The sequence below is a fragment of the Manacus candei genome, unplaced genomic scaffold (assembly GCF_025592945.1).
Source record: "Manacus candei isolate 608988 ecotype Guabito, Panama unplaced genomic scaffold, ASM2559294v1 h1tg000014l, whole genome shotgun sequence".
NCBI classification, from domain to species: domain Eukaryota; kingdom Metazoa; phylum Chordata; class Aves; order Passeriformes; family Pipridae; genus Manacus; species Manacus candei.
Window position 1 is genome coordinate 28,946,128 of NW_026138062.1, and position 13,232 is coordinate 28,959,359.

At 38.8% G+C, this 13,232-nt stretch overlaps 1 protein-coding gene across 5 annotated transcripts in view; it reads right to left on the reverse strand.

Annotated features, from left to right (window-relative positions):
* PCDH9 (protocadherin 9) overlaps positions 1 to 13,232 on the reverse strand; it is a 689,952-nt gene that overhangs the window by 618,940 nt on the left and 57,780 nt on the right. The gene's annotated exons all lie outside the window — the stretch shown is intronic.

Here is a 13,232-nt window from a genome sequence, read left to right on the forward strand (position 1 = left end):
TGCTCCAGTACCGAATTGGAACAACGTATTCCAGTCCTAGTTCTCTCTGAGATGATAACATTAACAGTATACTTCTCATGGCTCCATATCCTCAGTATCTGAGCCCATGTTGTGCCATTCAAGATGCTTTAGCAATAAAAAAGCAAAACTAAAGGAATGTCTGTTGCATACATATTTTACTCATACATATTTTTGCTTTTATTTTACAGCGACAACATAAGGGCAGTCAAATTCATAGGCTCCATGGACACGTAAAAGAAGCTTTAAAATCTCTGATTAAATCAAGCTTCTTTCAATATGAAAAGACCTGGGCATTTTCCTGAAGATATCTTCAGCTTCAAAACGACTGATGTCCCTGCTGGACGGCAAAAGACAATAACAATCTGCAAGAAATTATGTCTAATGGAAAAAAGGAAGGAAGAAAGGCGTGAAGGAAGGAAGGAGGGAAGGAAGCAGGAAGACATATGGCGAGTTTCTATATCAACATGCATGTGGACTTATGCACAAAAAAACCCAACATTTTTTTAATAAGGATTTTCCCAGACATTAATATTTTAGAAGCGGTCACAAGTACATAGGAATATTCAGCAACATATGTTGCTAATACTGTGCATCAACTTACCAAGTTGATGAACACAAGTTGCATGCATGTAGATGGTTAAAGAAAAAAAGCTGTTTTTTAGCAATGACTCTTGTAATTAGACCTGTCAATACATACAGAATTATCATGCAGTGCATATTAAGTATATTAACTTTAATTCTTCAGATATGATCATTTTTTGTCCTAATGACTTTTCAAAACCATGTAGTATCCTAGAGTCAGTCATGCTTGTTTTATCCTATTAACCAAGTGTCCCTATTGGGCCTTATCCCCACTTGAGTTTGCATATACATACATAGATATATGTGACTCATTTTTCAGTATGCAGTGTTCCTTCTTACACTGTTGTTGAACCATAAAAAACAAAAGTTCATCCAGCTTCATAAACTAAACAGAGTAGGACATATTCAGCATGTTTAGCGTCACAGTCCTTGTTAGTTTTAAAACAACTACTGCTGTTGCAGATCGCACTGTGGCATAGTTCAGGGTTTACCTAGGAATGGAGACAGTTCCCAAACTGCAAGACAGTGGTTATGTTGATTTTGGGAACATCTAGCTGCACGGATGTGAACCGTGACATACTGCTTGTTCTCCGAGCTAAGTAACAGACTTTATCTTTTCTACTTATTTTTGGTTTATTTATTTTTATTTTATTGCTCTCTACAACTATCTTAAAGCAGGTTATAGTGAGGTGGGGGTTGGTCTCTTCTCCCAGATAACAACAGATAAGTGATAGTACAAGAGGAAACAGCCTCAAGGTGCTCCATGGGAGGTTTAGATTTGGTATTAGGAAACATTTCTTCACCATAAGGGTTGTCAAGCATTGGAACAGGTTGCCCAGGGAAATGGTTGGAAACACCATCCCTGGAGTTATTTAAAAGACATATAGATGTTGCGATGAATTGTGTGGTTTAGTGGTGGATTTGGCAGTGTAAGGTTAATGGTTGGACTCACTGATCTTAGACATTTTTTCCAACATAAATGATTCTATGATTCTATTCACTAGTCTTGAAACAGACACTGAGCAATTGAGCAACTTTTTGCAAGTGGCGTGGATCTTTAAAATTACAGATGCATATAAACTGAGGCACATTTACTCAAGTCATTGCTAAAACCTCACTGTGTCAGTCAAGAAAATGCTATGCCTTCTCCAAATCTTAAAATCTGATACTATATTCTTTATAAAATCTTGCAAAATAGGGCCATCCTCCAAAAAATATATTTATTCACAGTGCAAACAGAGAAATGCACATTTACAAACGGAGAATAAGGAAAGAAATTACATTTACCTTATTTATTTTTTAGAGCAAAATGACTGACATTATTCTACCCCTAAGTGGAGGAGGAGGTTGAAGTGTAGCAATAAAACTTGTCAAGAATACTGGCAAAGGAATATTTGCTGAAAGTTGTTAAAGGAGTAACCACAATAAAATAGGAAAAAGCACCTTAAAGATATACATGGATATAGAAGATAGTGGCAGAAGGGAAGAGAAAGGAAGGGAAGGAAAGGGAAGGAGCTATCAACCAATTTAGTTTTATTTTAGAAATATTCCAACATTCCCTCAATTCAGAGGGGAAAGGAAAAAAAGAATCCCCAAACCCATTAGCACGTATTTTAATCAGAAAATCAACAAAGGGCTGTCTTCTCATTAAAGTTTCTATATGACTGTGTCACAGCTTCCTGACCCATAACTTCTCAGATCGTTGGTCTCAAAAGACCACTGTTTGACAAAAAGTTAAACTAAGTACTGTCTCATAGCTCGAAATTCTGTTTTCTGTAACAAGGCCAAGTTCTTAAATAAGGTTGATGTGCACATTTGTTAAGGTTCCCAATTTTCATATCTATTTTTTCATAAGACAGTGAAATGTAAAGTTGTAACATTTTTTTCTCTATAACTCTACAGTTCTGTGGGAATCATGTCCATGAAAACACATGTCCATGAAGGCATATACCCAAGTGTACTTGTATTGATGTGACAATAATTAAAGAGACAATATTATTGCTGACCATATTTTCTCTTTGCATCCATTATTCGTCATGCTCAGGAACATAGTAACATGGTAAACTGCAGACAGTTGCCATTTAGAAACAAATAAATGCACCTCTTTTATGCACAGCAAGCACAAATAGTATTCTTTAAAATAAATGCAAAATAAAATATTTGCATAAAGGATTAAAAATGCAGAAATCGATCAAGCTTATCTGTACTATGACTGCATAGCACACTGTGTTCTAGTTGATCGTGCTGAGCATGCCTACAACCTCTCATTTAAGCAGTCTTAGATATCTACTTTCCACGAGAATAATGCAAAACAAACCTTACATTTATGCCTAAAATTTAACTTGAGCATATTTCAGGGGGAGGAGAGGGTGATTTAATTTCCATTATTCTTCCTTTATTTTTCTTTACCTGACAACTTTCTAATATAAAATGCATGAACAGTGTAACGAGTAGATCTCTAAGACTATTGTATCCCTGGTGAGTTGTTCAGCCATGGGGATATACAACCAAGCACCTTAGTGTTTGCTGTCCTAAATTCACGAATCTTGAATCCCTGGGTGCCCAAGTGGCCCAGTTTCAATAGTATAAGAACATTTTAGAGGATTTTCTTTTTTAGGTTAATTCTTTCTCTCTGTTTCTTGTTCAACACAAAGTCTGATATACCATAGGCATTTTACCCTTCTTCATGTTTTGGTCTTTGATTACTAGAGAGGTGTCAGAGAGTAGCAACTGTTTGAGTGATAAAGTACTGACTCATAAGATTGATATTCAAGTTCTTGTTCTGAAACAGACTTCCACATGTTACCCTGAGCAAGCCATGGAAGCAGTGTATGCCTCAGTTCTTAACTGTAAAATGGAAAACAGAAAAATCTTTAAAACCACGCTACATAGTACATCACGGAATATGGAAGGCAATCATATCCTGTGGCAACAGCAGCTATATTCACACAGTAAATATAAATTAAGGCTGGTTAATCCAAGAGAGAGGGGCATTTTTTTCACAGAAGTGTCACAGATTCCAATCAGCTCTAATAACAATTGACTATAAGTTACTAGTGGTCCCTCTATTGGCATCAGTCTGCTTTACATTAAGCTCTTTCACAACATTGTGATATTTGAGCTTCCAGTATTGAAAGTATTTAAATTAATTTTAAAATACCACTGAGATTTTTTTTTTTCAACAATAAATAATTCTATCTGCTTCTGCAAAACCCTTTGTTTCTAACCCTTTAATTTTTGGCATAAAATACCTGCCAATCTCTCTTCTCACTACTGAATGAAAGAAAGAACTGAAAGTAAAATGGAATAGGAAAAAAGGAAATGATGATGATAGTGAGAGCTGCAAAAAAAGCAGCATTGATAAAAACTCTTGGGATAAAAAATCAGTATGAAACATAAAAAAACCAGAACCAAAAACAAAACCAAAAAAACCCACACCTGGAGTGGAAGTTGGATAGCAATTGAGTAGCTGATAATTAATTATTCCCTGATTAGCAAAAGAAGAAGCTCACCAGGAAAAATACCAAAAAAACAAAAAACCAAACCTGAAGCCACATGGGAGAGAGAAAGGGAATGATACATGGACATGTGGTGACTTAGATGTTCCTTTAATGCTCAGCTCCACCAGTTTTCATTGGCTTCAACAAAACTTCACATCATACTATGTCTCAGCTTGTCATAAGATCCTTAGTTGCATCTCCCATTATTTTTTACCCTCTGTCAACTCAGCAAAGGCATCCAGTTTCCCAGCTGCCTGGCCTCTTTGCCCGTAGGTGCTTCCTTGCAATCACAACAGTTACAATTCACTGTGAAGCTTCAAGTTTGTCACTGTATTGCAGAGCACAGTTTTGAGCCCCACTAAGGCCTCTGATCTTTTCCAAACCAGCCGTGTTTCTCACAGGTAGAATAATACCTTGGGCTTCTTGAGCCGAGTCGTTCAGTGTAGCTGAGTGGCACTAGTTTTTAGGGCACAGATGACATTATCATGTCAGGAAGCAATGTATGTTATATAAAAAAGCTACCATTCACTGTGTCACTGGGTCACAGGTGCTCCTCTGTATGAAAAGCTCAATGAATTGAACTTCAGTTCTTCCCACACTGCTCCCACTCCACATTCATCACCAACAGTCCTAAGAGATCCCAGTGCTGCCCTGCAGAAGAAACACACTACTGCTCTTTCTTCACCTGCTATAAAAGCAGCTGAAAAGGTACAAAGCAGTTCCTGGAGCTAGCAAGGGCTGGTGGAATGGTCAGTACTGCAGTGTCAGTCCAGCAGGACACCTGGGTCCAGGCTCATGCCATCAGCATTCTACTGCAGAGGACATACTGGTAATAGGACATATGCAGATTGTCAGAATAGTCCACAATGCTCACTACCTAGTGGGAGCCCTCTTTGTGTAATACAAGATATATAAACATACATGAGTGTGCTTGGCAATGAGTACATATTTATGTGTAAATATTTATGAAATATTTTCATTTCTAGAGAAAGAAACTATACATTCAGCTGGTCCCAAAGTGCATTCTGTTCTCACACTGCTCTAAATCTTAATGACCAAGGTCAAGATTTAAGATGTAAATATTTATATATTTTGGCAGCAAAAAAAGATTAAAATTACAGAATCTGATTTATATTTAAATTTTATATTTGACTTTATATTTGACTTTATATGTGAATAATGTTTCAATTACTCTTACTAAAGATAAAAATCAAAAAAAGCTGGCAGCTTTGTTCTTTGTCTGTATATTTTTAAAAGCCTCTGAAATACCACCATGACAAGATTCTCTTTTAACACAGACTAATTCCTCTTCTATCTCTGAATATTGCCATCTCAGGATCTAGAAGGTTGAGAGACATGTTTTTCTGCAGATGGCATGAGAGAAAAATCAAGATGTGACGTAGAGAAAGATGTTAAGTAGCAACAGACTAATGGAGAACATTTTGTCCTACTTTTGAGGAGCACATCAGGAACAGCTTGTTTTTATAGTGGATCTGAAGTATAATCACTGGCACTATATAACTGCTGCAAGCATTGCTCTGCACTAATCACTACCATATTATTGTGAGTTTTGCTGAGCATTTTATAAAAGATACATTGCATTCCTTTTTTTTTTTTTTGGCACTTATCTTGAAAATTAATCAAATACACCAAAATCTCTAGATAATAAATAATGATTAAGTTGTAGCTTTCAACATGCTTGATAAGTTTCAGAGATTTATTGCTTTTTGTTTTAGCAAGCTCCAAGAACCAAAACAATGATTAAATCTATGTATGGATTTCTTTTAGGTAAATCACAATAACTAAATAGTGGAAGTAAGAGATAACTGATGTAAAAGTATCAAAGCCTTGAAGCATCTACTTCTAAATCTGCAGCATTCACCCATTTTTACCACAGTAAAGGCCAAACATTTTGAAGAAAGATTTTTAAAATTATATTCACAAATTTCTATTCAGATATTGATTCAATATCCACAGAGGCACTGCAAACACAAATCATAAGAAATCTATTTAAAATCTTCTCTTTCAAGCATACTGCTTTCCTTCAGTCTTGCCATCTCAGTTTTAAAGAGTAAAATAGAAAAAAAAAATCTACAAACCCAAATATTAACTCTTCATCCAATTCTCCTCTGAGCAAAGAAAGAAAGAGTAAAAAAACAACATACCGGCAAGTAACACTTGCTAGTTGTATAACTGAATATTCTACTCATTTAGTATTTAGAGAGTTAAAAACATTCAATCTTTGCCAAATCAGCTTGTGTAGCTCCAACAGGGATATGAAGTGTATGTAGCACTGATGGGTTGGGGGATCATATAATCCGCTACGTTTCTGGACCTGCTAAGTGTGAACTGTTTTTTCCAAAATCTGAGCAGAAGCAGATATTTATGAATTTAATCACTGTTTGCCACCTGAGAAAACTGGCCAGTAGGAGTGAGCCCTTACTCTTTTGAAACCATTGGGAGAGCAGCCATTTGCTTTGACAGATTAGTATCTTACCATGGATTAACTCTGGTATAAAGTGAATTTTATTTCCACCAAGTTGATTTTCAGTTAGGGGAAAGAAACCTTATTATTCTTTTAATAAAGCATTCAGAGTCCCTTGGATTCTGTTGGGCTTTTTTTTGTTTGTTTTGGTTTGAGTTTTTTGTTGTTTTTGTTTTGTTTGTTTGTTTGTTTGTTGTGTGGGTTTATTTTTCTATTTATGGATTTGGACATGCAAAGATAAGTAGGGAAAGGGTTTCCTCCAGGATACAAGCAGTTTATTTTCTGTCATCCTTCAGTGCTGTTCAGACTTTGCCACAGAATCCCTTACAAGCTCAGCATTTGAGAGAAGGCTCACCACAGCCACTTGGGATGGTCTCAATACTGTTTCTAGACAATCTAGATTTTATCACAATATCTTTTTCATCTACACCAAGTTTTCTTTAAACAAACAAAAAACCAACACAGCAAAGAAGAGGCAGTTTAGGAGATTCCTAGAGTGCATGGTGGATAATTTCTTGTTGCAGCTGGTAAATGAATCTACCAAGGCTGGGGCCCCATTAGATCTGCTGTTCACAAACAGAGAAGGGCTGGGGGGAAATGTGGTGGTCGGAGCCTGTCTGGGGCACAGTGCCCACAAAATGATAGAGTTTTCAATACTCAATGAAGTAAGGAAAGGTATCAACAAAACCTCAACCCTGGACTTCCAGAGGGCAGACTGTGGCGTATTCAGGAGGTTGGTTCAGACAGTACCTTGGGAAAGAGCCCTTAAAAACAAAGGGGTCCAGGAAAGATGGACATACTTCAATAAAGAAATCTTGAAGGTGCAGGAGTAGGGTGTTCCTATGTGCTGAAAGGCGAGCTGGTGGGGAAGACGACCGGCCTGGCTGAACAAGGAGATTTTGCAGGAAACTAGGGAAAAAAAGAGAGTCTATCACCTTTGGAAAAAAGGGCAGGCAACTCATGAAGTATTTAGGAATATAGTTAGGTCATGCAGAAAAAAAATTAGAGAGGCAAAAGCATAATTTGAACTTAATCTGGCCACTTCTGTTAAAGACAACAAAAAGTGTTTTTTTAAATACATTAATAGTAAAAGGAGGGACAAGGAAAACCTCCATTCTTTGTTGGACATGGAGGGGAACACAGTTGCCAAAGACCAGGATAAGGCTGAGGTACTTAACACCTTCTTTGCCTCAGTTTTCAACAAGAAGACATGTTGTCCTCAGGAACACTGGCTTCCTGGGCTGGTAGACAGCGACGGGGAGCCAAACAGACCCCCTGTTATCCAGAAGGAAGAAGTTAGTGACCTTCTGAGCCACTTGGATCCTCACAAGTCTATGGGACCAGATGGGATCCATCTGGTGGTGAGGGAACCGGCAGAAGAGCTCGCCAAGCCACTCTCCATCATTTATCACCAGTCCTGGCTCACTGAGAAGGTCTTAAATGATTGAAAGTTGGTGAATGTGACACCCATCCACAAGAAGGGACGGAAGGAAGACCCAGGAAACTACAGGCCTGTCAGCCTGACCTCGGTGCCATGCAAGGTTGATCATCCTAAGTGTGATTACACCACACCTACTGGACGGACAAGGGATCAGACCCAGCCAATATGGGTTTAGGAAGGGCAGGTCCTGCCTGACCAATCTGATCTCCTTTTATGACCAGGTAACCCACCTGGGGGATGAGGGGAAGGCTGTGGATGTAGTCTGACTGGACTTCAGGAAAGCCTTTGACACGGTCTCCCACAGCATACTCCTGGAAAAGCTGCAGCCCACGGCTTGGACAGGGGTTCTCTCTGCTTGGCAAAGAACTGGTTGGATGTCAGGGCCCAGAGAGTGGTGGGGAACAGGGCTGCATCCAGTTGGCAGCAGGTCACTGGTGGTGTCCCCCAGGGATCAATTTTGGGCCCAGTTCTGCTTAATATCTTTATCAATGATCCAGATGAGGAGATTGAGTGTACTATTAGCAAATTTGCCGATGATACCAAGTTGGAGGGAAGTGTCAATCAGCTGGAAGGCAGGAGGGCTTTGCAGAGGGACCTGAATAGGCTGAATAGATGGGCCAAATCCAGCGGTATGGGGTTCAACAAGACCAAGTGCCGGGTCCTGCACTTTGGCCACAACAAATCCCTGCAGTGCTACAGGCTGGGCACAGAGTGGCTGGAGAGTAGCCAGGCAGAAAGGGACCTGAAAGTTCTAATCAACAGGAAGCTGAACAGGAGCCAGCAGTGTGCCCAGGTGGCTAAGAAGGCCAATGGCATCCTGGCCTGGATCAGGAGTAGTGTGGCCAGCAGGTCCAGGGCAGTGATTCTGCCCCTGTACTCAGTGGTGGAGAGGCCACACCTTGAGTACTGTGTCCAGTTCTTGTGCCCTCAGTTCAGGAAGGATATTGAGGTGCTAGAGGGTGTCCAAAGAAGGGCAGTGAGGCTGGTGAGGGGAGTCAAGCATAGGCCCTACGAGGAGCAGCTGAGGGAGCTGGGGCTGTTTAGCCTGGAGAAGAGGAAGCTCAGGGGAGACCTCATCATTCTCTACAACTACCTGAAAGGAGGTAGGAGTGAAGTGGGCATCGGTCTCTTCTCCCAGGCAACCAGCAGTAGGACAAGAGGGCATGGTCTTAAACTGTGCCATGGGAGGTTTAGGTTAGACGTTAGAAACAAATTCTTTACAGAGAGACTGATCAGGCATTGGAATGGGCTGCCCAGGGAGGTGGTGGAGTCACCGTCCCTGGAGGTGTTTAAGAAGAGAATGAATGTGTCACTTAGTGCCATGGTCTAATTGACAGGGTGTTGCTGAGTCATGGGCTGGACTCGATGATCTCAGAGGTCTTTTCCAACCTGGTTGATTCTATAATTCTGTGTCGAACAAACAGATCAGGAAAATATTTCTGGTTTATTTCTTGCCTTCCCCTCAGCTTAACTGAGGAACATATCCTTCACTGTCTCAGAAGTCTAAAAATCATCAGAAGTCTAAAAACATCTCACAGTGCTCCAGTATAAATCTGAAAGCACAAATAATGGCATATATCTATATATGTATTCACTTTGATCTATAGCCCATGTAGATATTCAATTATTTCTTATGTCTTTTGATTTTACAGACATGCATGCATATATACATATGTATGTTTGTTTTCAAGCATGTGAGGAACAGGATTTCATTTCATTGTTCAAATAAGATGTAGTACTAGTTGCAACGGGCATCAAGTTCCTCTGGACTTTAGCCAACTGCAGGCGAAAGTTTATTTGTACCAGCAACTGCAGCAGTCTAAGTAAAGGGCACCCTTGGGGTTTGGCTTGTGTAGATGGGGCTGTCCATGATCACAGCACAGCAGAGCCTCCTCTCATGATTGAGAATGCTCCTAGGTTCTTTGGGATGTGCTCCTGTGGCAGTGTAGGGTGGCAGGTTAGTATACCAAGGGAGTAATTTTCCCAGAAGTATTATAGTAAAGGCAAAACTGCTTGTACTCCTTTAAGAAATGTTTCTCATCACTTTGAAAACACTATCTGTGGGAAGGTTGTTCCTCTGACATGAGAAGCAAGCTCATCCTGCCCAAACTGGGAGTGTTAGGGATAACTGATGAGTACCTGTGTGCATGTATAACATCCAGCCTCTTAAATTTTAATCGAGTTCATACATACATGAGTTTCTCTGGTGCATGTGTTGGAAATACAAAGCATGCACACACACCTCCCAGCAAATGAAACGTGTCAGCAAGTGTTGTAATCAATAACAATATAATATTCTTTCCTAAATAATGGTACAGCAGCAGAAGTGTGTAAGACAGTGATGAATTATTCAGCAGGCCTGCTTTGCTGCTACATTGCTCCTTCCATGCTTTAAGCTTTCCTACAGCTGAAACACCTGGCACAGCACTCTCTGACTTCATCTTCTTCTGAATACTTAAATCTATTTCTTCCCTCATATAAGAATTAAGTTACCTAAGTGCCTGAAGCTTTAAACAGTCTTGAATAGTAAAACTGTGTGAAGTCTTGAAGTTTTTAAGTGCCTTATTTCTACTTCATAGTGTCATAAGGAGATTTGCTATGTATGTTAGGAGACAACTGCATATTAAATATTTTTGAAAGTAAATGCTTCAGACTATGGAGAATTTAATTCACTAGAGGGTGTATGACATTCTGGACAAAGTATTCATTAAAAGACACAAGGCAGATCTATTCAAGTGGTTAAAATGAAAGCCCAGGTTATGACATGCTTACTTAATTTGAACAGTACACTACTCCCATGGAGCTAGAGTTGGTGAAAAATACTGCTTGGATTATCTAGAATACAGTACAGAGTAATTTAGTTTTGTAAAATAAAATCATGTAAGATATTTTAAGTCACCAGGTTCTGTAAAAATGCACACATGTATATATATATATACATATATACATATATAAAGTACATGTCATGCAGCATGTAACTGAATACAAATTATTATATGAACTTTATAACACTGAACAAGTGTCAAAAATTAAGATATACACGCAAAATTATGGTTCACAGAAGGAAGGTAATTTTTGCAAGACAAACAAATTCTAAAGAAAAGTTAACGGGTTTCGTTTCTGTTGTGTTTATTTAAGCTATTCTGGAAATTGTTTAAATCTTTTTCTGAATGGAACATATTTGTATCTAGAGATGCTAATCTAATCTGCCATTCAGCTAGAGATGGTGAGACCCCTCAACGTATCTCATGTGCTGTGCACAGCTCACTTTTAAATGCCACAAGCAATAAAAATCCGTCATCTCTCCTTGGGAAGCTGCCTGATTCTGTAATACAGCTTACTGCTAAGTAGTTTCTCTGATACTCGAGCTATATTTCTCCTGCTTGATTCATGTTCTATTTCACATTAACTCCCTCTGCCCCTGCTATCAAACGAAGGAGATCTGATTCCTACCTGTACTAACTGCTTACTAACTGCTGTGAATGGAGCAGTAAGAGATAAATAATCCCCCACCTCGGAAGGTCACCTCTGTGATCTCCGTGCTGTCAAGCCATTCCTTGGACATTCACTGCTGTCCACTGCCAGAAGCAGGACCTCTGCTGTAACCTCAGAAAGCTATTTTCCTCTTCTAGGAGACACTGCTGGATCACTACTGAAATAACTCAGCACTCCTGGAGGAATATGATATTTTTAAATAGGCACTGCATTAACTCTCGAGCTCTTGCGTAAGAAAGGTTTGTAAAAACAGTTTCAGGCACGGCCAAAACTGTTCCGTGCCATGTGCCTCTCAGCAGCCGATATACAAGCTCACAATGCAGCATCAAACAATGTTGCTGCTGAGGAGCGTAAAGAATGCATGTTAAGTAAGGTCACAAGGTTCTGACCTAGATTTCAGTCAGCAGGAGTCTTCATCAGAAAATAAATTTGGATGTACTCCAGCGCCCTTGACAAAAAGGCTACAGGCCTGCATGAATAAGGAAAAGAAGGTGCAACCTTGCCTTTGCTCCACTTTACGCCCAGCAGCATGGATTATGTGTTTGTCTGAAGTGCTGTATGTGATCGAGCATTCAGAAAAAGGGACCTCCTATGTCAAGCAGACTGCTGCTTTGAGCACAGAAAATAACTATCTGGCTCATGACTACTGAAACAAAGTATTTGTTAAAAAAGACATTAAATTTTAATAGTAAAGTTTGGAAAAGTTGGTTGGGAAATCAATGCAAAAATACTTACATAAAAAACACTTATGCACAAAGCAGACTTTCCTACCAGAATCCTTTTATGTCTCCCTCTGATTCCGGAAGCAGAGACATGACCTATCTGGTCATCATCATCATTAGAGTACGTTGACAAAGATGCAATTTTTTTAGAGAGGTTTTATTAACTTGGCAAATGGAAATTAAATTAACTGCAAATTTTTACAAATGCAGTTACTCTAGCGACTCCAGAGCATAAAGGAGAAACAAGACACATTAAATATAAATAAGTACATGAAGAGCATAACTGTCCATCCCTGTATCAAAGTGAATGAGCAAATAATATCAGTTCTTCTACATAAAAAATAACTATTTTCCATAAATCTTACATGTCCTTAGGAAAAAATAAAACTCTTTTTTTCTGCTAGACAAAGGAGGAGAATTTACTAAAGGAAACAATGACAAGACTACATATGAAAATATATTGTAAACTGTTATCTGCAATTCTTCAGTGAAATGATAAATCAGGTTATGTAATCTCAGGCAACAATTCAGATCTATTACAACTATTGTCCATATTTATCCAAATACTTTTAATCTTAAATCATCACAACTATTACTTGTCTCCTTCAAGTTACAGTGAAATTTGAATATTAAACAGCATTCATAAAACGAAGTTACAATTCACCAACTGAAAATGGTACAACAAGGAAATGATCTAATCTTATTTTAAAGGGCTTTTGACAATGGCTGCAACAGCCATTGTAACTATCCTACTTGCACTACAGTACCTTCATAGAGAAGACCTCATTTCTTTTAATTTCTCATTTATTAAAAACAGTGAACAGAAAGCTTCCCTATCTTAAATTTACTAGTGGCGGTTTTTGCTGTGTAAGTTTTACAGGAATTTTCATTAGTACAAATGTAACTAAGGCAACAAAAATGGTTAATGTCCAAAATATGCCTGGAATACTAATGGATGGCCAGTACTGCTAATGAACAGAAGCCAA